The sequence below is a fragment of the Sebastes fasciatus genome, chromosome 21 (assembly GCF_043250625.1).
Source record: "Sebastes fasciatus isolate fSebFas1 chromosome 21, fSebFas1.pri, whole genome shotgun sequence".
Taxonomy (NCBI): domain Eukaryota; kingdom Metazoa; phylum Chordata; class Actinopteri; order Perciformes; family Sebastidae; genus Sebastes; species Sebastes fasciatus.
The window spans coordinates 11,664,040-11,673,414 of record NC_133815.1 but is presented as its reverse complement, the minus strand read 5'-3'; the positions used below and the strand labels follow the sequence as shown (position 1 = coordinate 11,673,414).

Here is a 9,375-nt window from a genome sequence, read left to right as displayed (position 1 = left end):
ATTGCAAATACAATGTAGACTCTAATACAAACAGTTCAGTTTGTGAGGTGGTTGATGCAACGTTTATGTTTTTATGACAATGTCGGACAGGCTGTCTGCTTGACTGACCCCAATTTTGATGCAATAAAAAATATTGAAGTGAGATGAACACAGTTAAAACTGTATCTTATTAGATAAAACAGATGTTGAGAAACTGCATAATTTGCAGTTGAAAAAAAAGTAATAAATCGCAATATATCTTATCGCAATACTCAGCATATCGCAAAATGTTTAAAATCGTATCGTGACTTAAGTATCGTGATAATAACATATCGTGGGGCCTCTTGTGTTTCCCACCCCTACACTCTTTTCTTGATTATTATTCTCTATCATGACACACACACACATAGACACTTGTGGAACACGTATTACTCCGTCACACATGTACCCTCTAGCATGCACAGGCACTCCCACCACCGAGGGATATGTCCGTGTATATGTATGTGTCGTGTGGTAAAGCTGAAGGTAGAGATAGGACAGTACTGTGAGTGTGTGTGTGTGTGTGTGTGTGTGTGGCAGGTGGTAAATGACATTGCGAGCCAACAGGCTGAGGTCAACCTCACTGGGCAGAAGCCCAAGCTATATTATCAACTGGATAGCTGGCAGCTTGCTCTGCTGTACTGACGCTACCCACACCCACTGCTATCCACACCTAGACAATCTCCCTCTCTCTCTCTCTCACACACACACACACACACACACACACACAACCTTATAAAATATTGATTCGTAAGCAGCGTGAAATCCTAAAGAAATGTAATGGTTTTATTGCTCGTAGCAGCAGCATTGCATTCCAACTGTGGCACCAATTTAAACACACAAAAAATACCTTGAAAAATGGCAATATGTTCTCTCCATTTGTGTTATATTGATATTTAGAAATAAAGGAGGGAGGGGGCAGGAGATGCAGTAATCATTTTAATAGTAGCATTTTAAATTATCTGCTCTGCAAAAGCAACAACCTTCTTTATGTTTTCCCTGGTCACACTTAGTCACACTACGTCCCCTATATAGGATTTATAAGCAGTATACAATGATTTAATAAATGGTTTATAACACACTATAATAGGACATTTTAAGTGTTTATTAATGTAAATTATTTGTCAACAATTATCACTTCTCCTATGAAGACATATTTTATATTAGTACAACTGTGTGTTACTATATTGTCAGTCATTATCTGCTTGTTTATGCAGCAGCCTCCACTTATGGGTGACCACAGGAGGAGTTATGGTTGTTGACAACTACATTAGAGCGCATTATAAATTGTTTCTTCAATGTTTATATATACTGCCTATGAGTGCTAAATAAGGTGTCACCTTTTCCCGCATGTCTCCTTTGGAGTTTATGCTAAATAAGATCCGTTGTTTACTGTTTTTTGCATCAACATCTGATGAAAAATTATCATCATATGATGCAGTGTAAGATTGAACTGAGGATATTTTCAGTGTTCAAAATAGATCAAGTGCCTTTTGCTTGATAGCGCAGCCAGCGAGTCTTGGGCATCGCGTTGCCCTATCTACATCATCCTCTCAAAGCGAAAGAAAAATCTGACGTGCTCTCGTTTTTTTTTTCTTTTTTTGCGGCAAGTCATGCTTCATCAGAGCGGCGTGCTGTTTGACCCACTTTACTTCAACATTTCATCCTCCGTTGTCTCAAAGAAAACCAAATACCACGGTGCGTTTACTGTACGGTAGTTGGGGAAAGGGTACAATTCAGCAGCACTAAACGACATTGCAGTTAATACCACGGTTACTTTACATAACGTGTGTAACGAGAAAGATGTGTCTTCATGATTTGCCATATACGTGTGGTAAAATATTTCCATCAGTGGTACGGTAGCATGGCAGTGAAAACGGAGATAGATGTTGGTTACCATTGGTGATCTGTATCAGAAGTGTGTTCGAGGAGAGAAGGAGGTCACAAAATCTGACAGCAACATTTTGTGATTATACCCCTGCTGAGATCTCCCATGCACATACCGATGGCTCGTCGGCCGTAGGAAAGATCCTAAATATACATGTGAGGTTAGGAGGCAGGGGTGGATAGAGAGATGCTGAGGAGAGGGGGGAAAGGATGGGATGGAGAGAGAAAGAGAGGAGGTAGGGAGGGGGGGACACAGCAGCTGGCTCCTCTTTTTTTTCCTGTTATTATCCCTGGTCGCTGTTTCAGTCAGCCCCATTTGATGAAAGTCAAATAGTACACTAGCCCTGATTATGTGACAACTGGAATTCACCTACTTAGTTAATTCTGCATCGGGGTTTAGATTTCAATTAATTTCTCTCTGGTTGCTCCATCCTCCCAGGGGGAGGCGAGAGCCGGGGTGGGGGAGGGGAGCCTGCTGTGTGGGTGAGGAGGATACAGTATGATGGAGAGGGTGGGGGGAGGGGAAGCCATACATAGAGAACAGAGATGGCGAAAATGCCTGCACAGCACATTCACATATACCACGCAGGGCAGGGAGATGTCTGGTTTTTCCTGCTTCAACCGTGTAGTCAGGGAGCAATCGGCTGAATATTTTTTATAGCTTTTTACGTCCTTTGCAAAGGGATTCATGGTGCGACTGCAGCATATGCATGCACGTCTTTTGTGCCTCCCTGCACGGCGTTCAGCGAGCTGTCTGATATCATATCTACATGCTTACCAGCGTGTGCTCTGAATGCTTTTGTTCGTGAGCTCGTGTGTAAACCCGAGCGCACGCGACACACATTTCAGAGCATGTATTTATGTCTGTGTTTCACACAAAAAAAGCTGCATATTAATCAGGTCTCAGAGGCCCTTTAGAGGATCAAACCCCCCAGGTTGTGATTTTCCGCCATTAGTCTTACGAGGCTGAGGGGACTGGGACTGTTTAGGCCAGCTGAGCCTGCTGCGCTCGGGGAACAATGCTACTGTATCTCCTCTCCTCCTCCTCTTCCTCCTCCTCCTCCTTGTCTTCTCCCGTCTCTCTATCTGACATTCCTTGACATTCTGATGGAGGTTTGAGTTAGAGCCTCCTGGCCGTGTCGTCGCCATGGTAAATCTTTCGCCATATGGCGTCCGGTCACACTGGGTGTCTGTGATGGGCAGAGTGCCTGGCGAGATGCTGCTGCACATCCATCTAAGAAATAAGCAGGAAGAAGCAATGTGGGTTGAATGTCACATATACAATTTCTGCAGATATATGTGGATTTTTGTGAAAGTATTTAAAAGAAAATAACAAATCTTCTTCTACTGTATAAAATTGACATTAAATATTGTCTAATTCAAAGCATTACCAAATGTTACTTTTTTTTACGTATTCCACAAATATAGTTGAATACATTATAGTCTCCTTTTCGTATGAAATATGACATTTTGCATTGAGCGTGAGAGATGTTGTAAGTTTGCCCTTTTAGTTACTGACATAATTCATAATGCTCTTTTTGGGAAAAGGCTATATGTGAATAATTTAAATCAAGTCAAGAATACTCTACTTAAAGTACAAGGTCTTTTAATTTTTTCATGAATTTGTGTTTTGACAGTGATTGCATACAACAAAAAGCACATTGTGGAGTTTTATCACAGACTTGTCAGAGCTCTCTGCACGGCTATTGAAGAAGCTCTACCAATATTTAATGTTAAAAATCTACTAATGCATACTACAGCAGCTGTTAGCCCTGAATTATAGTCTTTTACTTTCACAACATTTGCTTTGAGTATTCCTAACTGCTGTGCTTCACAAACACATTTCTTTTTAATTTAATCCATCAATTAATTTAGTATTAGTGTAAAGAAGTAACTTCTCGTGTGTAACTCTTTTCATGCCATCATGTGGAAAGCATCGAAGCAGTTATCAAGGACCCTCTGCTAATGGGGAAGCTAATGGCAAAGCTAATGAGAAAGCTAATGTGAGGAGGTGATGGTGATGGTGGTGGTGGTAGCTGAAGATAATGCCATGTAGATGTCCTGCGGGGAGTCCTCGCTCTCCATCAGCTCTCATTAATAGAGATGGTGTGTTCTGTGGTGGGAGAGGAGGCTGACCCTTAATACACTGCCAACCCGCTGTAATCTGCTTTCACCAGTACGGCCTGACAGTGGAGCTGGATACTTACCTTACCTGCACCCGGTCCTGCACCTCCTCGTCCTTAACTCGCTGTCTCCTCTCTGCCAAGGTGAAGCCCCCAGAGCAGAGGATGCTGGGACACTAATGGTCCTTGGCATCGCAGCTCACTAACAGCACCTCCGGACTAGTGAGGATAGCGGTGTGAATACACAGCTGAGGTAGAACGAGGCAGTGAGGAAAACATCCTTCAAAATATGGTGATCTATTAAAGGAATAGTTCAACATTTTTGGAAACACGCTTATTCGTGTTTCCTGCAGACAGTTAAATGAGAAAATCAATATTGTTCTCATGTCTGTATAATAAATATGAAGCCACAGCTAGCAGCATGTTAGTTTAGCTTAGCACAAAGAGTATAGAAGCAAAGAGAAGAAACTCCTGGTTTCTTTTGACAACAGCCACTGCCGCCATTTTGGACTGAAAATGCCTATAATATTTATAACATTTTATCGTTCAACACAGGCAATTTCGGTAGAATATGACAATAGTTTAGTACGGCACTTTTTAGGCGGACGTTTTACATGGCGTCCGGTATTCGCTTTCAGTCCAAAATGGCAGAAGCGTAGCTTTGTTGCTGGGCGCTGATGTTGCAATGGAACAAGCAATTGACTTTCACTTCTGGGCAATATACATTCTTTGCTATGACTAGCTGGAGACTTGTCGTCACCATGACGTTCAATTTCAATTCAATTCAATTCAATTCAATTCAATTCAATTTATTTTTGTATAGCGTCAAATCACAACAGAAGTTATCTCAAGGTTGCCAGGCAACCAGCAGGGAATCCAGGAAGTCACTGATCCCGGCCAAGAAATAGGCTTCGTCCGAAATCACATACTATGCGCTACATAACCTATATGTGTACTATCGTTCAACATACTTTTGTGTGAATAAACAGTAGTTGTATCTTTTTGGACACACTGGGCAGAAATTGATGTCGTCACTTCTGAGAGCCTCCATGCCAGTTGGAGACGCGTAACCATGCACCAACCCGTGCCAACCTCCTGACCAAAACGTTTGTGAGAATCAAAGTCTGAATTAATTTAAGATATATATTACGCCTAGCAAAGGGAAATCTTATACTTACACTTAAATTGAAGCGTTATTGATGTTACAGAGCTGTCCGTCAACGTCTGTTATGAACGTTTTCGTCACTACCACATTGCAATGTGGGATATTTATGCCGCCATAGTGTCCAGCGTTGTATCCTGTAATATTTCACCAGAAATAGTATGCAATTTGAGTACTATTGGTTTCATACTAAGTTTTTCGGACATAGGCTACTAAAAAATCTCACATATAGTTTTAGCCTACTAAATAGCATGTTAGAATGGAATTTCGGACGCAACCAATGACTTCCTGGAGTCTTCTCATCACCATGAGGTTGCCAGGCAACCAGCAGTGACTCCAGGAAGTCACTTAGGCCGGCCAAGATATAGTCCAGCCATGGATGATTTAAGCGTCTCTAGTCAAAAAAAGCATTGTTCCTGTAGACCGCCGTTATAAAAGTCATGAAGTTTTGTATTTCTTAAACTTTCCCAGAGCCCAAAAAATATGCTCCTATGTGCATGATGTCATCCCAGTGTGAAGGCCATCGGTCAAGAGCAGGACCAAGCATCTAGATTTTATAATACACTCATGAGTCCCACACATGGACAGAGCCAAGCTAGCTGCGTCTTTTCCCTCCGTTCCCAGTCTTTATGCTAAGCTAAGCTAACTGTCTATTCAACGCACACACATGAGAGTGATATCGATCTTCTCATCTAACTCTCAACAAGAAACCAAATCTCCCAAAATTCTTTTAATATGTGCATGTATGTCATAGAAAGACGACGCAGCTAACATTATGTGAGAAAACAACCAACCGGAAACAGAGAGTCAGAGAGAAGGAGTGTGTGTGATGGAGAGAGACATGTACAGAGAGTTTTCCTGGCTCTGTAATGGCTGCCATCCTCTCTCTCTCTCTCTCTCTCTCTCTCTCTCTCTCTCTCTCTAACCCTCCTCCTCCTCCTCCTCCTCTCACGGCTGCGGCTCTGTGGATCCTCTGTGCCCAGGCATGCTGTACTGAACATGCATGGCAGCGTGTCTCCTCCTGTAGCAAGCTACCTCCTGCACCACTCCTCCCGCTATTTCAAGGAAAGTGCAACCTTTGCCTTGGGCCTTAATTATGTTCAATTTGCCAAGCTGGGCCTGAAACCATTGGGGGGTGGAAAAGCTCTCTGACCTATTTATCAATGCAGCTTTTTCCTTCCACTGACTGAGACCCAACCAAAAAGATACAGAGAGAGAGAGACTTTACTCAGTTTGCACATAAGCAGCACCGGCATAAGATGAAAAAACAGGTGCAGCAATGGTACAATATATATTTACATGCTGTGTTTGCATTAATGAGTGCTGATTGTCACTACTGTGGGCGTGTCACTGTACTGTTTCCCCTTTTTCTTGTCATTTTAGCTTATTATGAAATCAACAATACAGTTTCTTATGAGCTTTTTTTTCTATTATAATAAACACTCAAATCGAACCAAATTCCTTTATAGCGACTAAACTGTTAGAAAAAATTAAATGCCGTCAGTGTTTTGTTTTACCTGCGGACAACAATGCTGCGTTATCTCCCAAACAGACTGCTGCTCTTTCGATAGAGACTGAAGAAGCTTCTTCAGACCACATGATTGGAGGTAAACACTGAGGAGGCCATTGACCTTTCATTATAGCTTCTGATAAGGCCAACTATCTCCCCTCTCTACACTGTGCCCTAAATGTCAAGTCACTGTATGCGTTATAATTACCCCGAGTTGGTATTTTCCTCCTCTTTACGTTTCAATGCATGAAGAGCAAATCCCACTAGTTGAGGTTGGCTGAGGACATGTCATACTACATTAGACGTGTGCGGTTAATTTAGCTGTTCATGGGATGATAAATTTCCTGTTTTTTTTGTAACGTAGCATTTTCCAAAGATGGAAGGAGGCATTCTCAACGCTGAGAATTTACCTCCCCAGAGTGAAGAGCTTGTTAATACATTCTCATTAAGAGGTTTTATGCATGGACAAATAAACAAATGCTAATAAACTTCTAATTATTTTTCTCACAGTAAATTCAGGGGAGTTTTGAATATTCATGTTTTTCCAAAAAGTAGTGCAATTATTTCTCCTTTGCCTGAGCATGCTACTTTTTTGGAAAAAGCTTCTTTTTATAACAATCTGACTGTCAGAAAATGTATTTCAAGAACAAAGAGGTAAGTCTTGAAGCCTTGAAGAGTTGGTGTATGTTTTACCAAGAAGATTAGATTTGACTGATTGTTGAAAGAATATTTTGACACACCGCTAAAGGAAGAAAAGGCTCTAAAATGATCAGACTGTGCTTTTCGGCATATTTATATTTAATTGGTTGAATAATTTTTTTTCTTCCCACATGCTATTTCAGTCAAGTTTATTTTTTTGCCAGCAGCCGTAGTGTCGAAGTTATTTAGTTGGGAAAGATGATGTCAAAGTCCTGCAGTATTTCCCTATAAAAGAGGAACACCCTCAATACAATGCACCATATTTCAGCTCCATTGTGATTTTTTTTTTTTTTCCCCCGTGAAAACATTGTGCATCACTAATGCAATTTGACTTGCCGGTGCAATTGTGTGGAAGACGGTATAGGCCCATTTCGCTGAGTGTCAAGGAATGCTTTTAAACTGTCACCTCACTCTCTCCTTCCTTCATACAGAAACCTTTTAGAGGTCCTCTTGGACAATGGAGTGTGAACGCTGTTTCCCTATTCTCATTTTTGCTGCCGAGTTATTCGGTAGTAATGGCTGATCCGGTCTCAGACGCCTTGTCTGTTTTCGGGGATGTATGTATGTGTGTGTGTGAATGACATGGTAAACATAAGGGGTTTGGCGCATACAGACATACCATATCAGGAGTCCAAGTCTAGTTTGCATGTCGACAGACTGCCATGATTCAAGATGGCACCTGTCTCGCTGATGTCTTTACCGCTGCTGCTCTGAGCCTTCTGCAGCTTAGTGACAGCCCGAGTCCTCGCTGACGAGAAAGCCCAGAGAGAACCAGAGGCAGAATCTGAGATTAGGAACGTTGTTGTGAGCATTGAGATGCATGAATCTCCCTGTTAAAGACGGCGCTCCATATTAGTCATTAGATTAAAAACTGTGGGGTGCTAAAGACATTAGTCAGACTCATTCCACGCGGTGATTTGCTGCGTGCCTTTTTAACAACTGCGGCCCTTCACTTGCACATGGCAGAAAATGAAGTGAGGAGAAAATGAAATTATGATTTGTGATGACAAAACGGAGACGTGTGCGTGCTACCACAAAAACAGCAACAACTCATGAATAATGAATGGCTGCTGCCGTGGGCTATAGATTAAGTGTGAATATTCATTAATTTGCTTGCCCTTTGGGAGGTGATGCAAATTCATACAAAGGCATGCTGGCAACTGGGTTATCCACCGCTCATATGAGTAAATAAGGGTAACTACGGATGGCACTGGTTATTTCTTCCATAAGTACCCAAGCTGCCTGCAAACTGAAGGGCAGCGTCGGCGCTGTTAAGAAGTTTTAACAGGGTTTTTCCTGAAGTAGTGACCCCCCCAGCTCTTAAGTGCTAAGTCACCAGAGCAGGGAAAGCCCATTAGCGTAAAGAAGGTGGGGGGAAGGAAAGAGTTTGAGTGATTAGGCTGATTGGATATAGCAGCACTAGGTTGCTCAGGTCAGGACTAATCAGCTTCAGAAACAGAAGGAAGGTCCCTAACGAGAAATAAAGAAAGAAAGACGAAGAGATGCGACTGCTGTCCAGTGTAAACAGGCTTCATGTCACACACACAAACAATAAAATGTGTCATACAGCCCCGGGCGAGCACAGTGCAGTCACTGAGTCAGCATGGCGATGGATGAGCCACTAGAAACAAAACAGCTAATATTTTTTTGTTCTCTTTAGTCGCACCAGTTTGGACGAAGCCAATGGGCCCAAAACCTCCTGAAAATCGGTAAAGAACTTGGGGAACCGCGCACCGTGAACGGCTCACAGTCTGCAGGTTTTCAGTCGTCACCTGGCAATTTCACAGATAACTTCAAACAGAGCAGAGGAGCTATTCAGTGAAATCACCTCTTGTAGTTTTTGCTCAGAATGGCACCTGCAGACGTTCTGTTGCACATCGCTGACTTTTTTTGACACTATTTTGGCTCCCTTACATCACTCTTTACCTGCACTAGCATTCAGCTTCCTTTCCACATCCGCCGTCTCCCGTTTTTCC

General features: G+C 42.3%; 1 long non-coding RNA gene across 1 annotated transcript; it reads right to left on the bottom strand.

Moving 5' to 3' along the window:
* Positions 1-939: 939 nt before the first annotated feature.
* Positions 940-5,460, bottom strand: LOC141759493 (uncharacterized). The gene is made up of 3 exons (XR_012592126.1): positions 5,207-5,460; positions 4,113-4,247; positions 940-3,139 (listed from the first exon to the last, which is right to left on the bottom strand). It is a non-coding gene; the product is annotated as an uncharacterized LOC141759493 (long non-coding RNA).
* Positions 5,461-9,375: the final 3,915 nt, after the last annotated feature.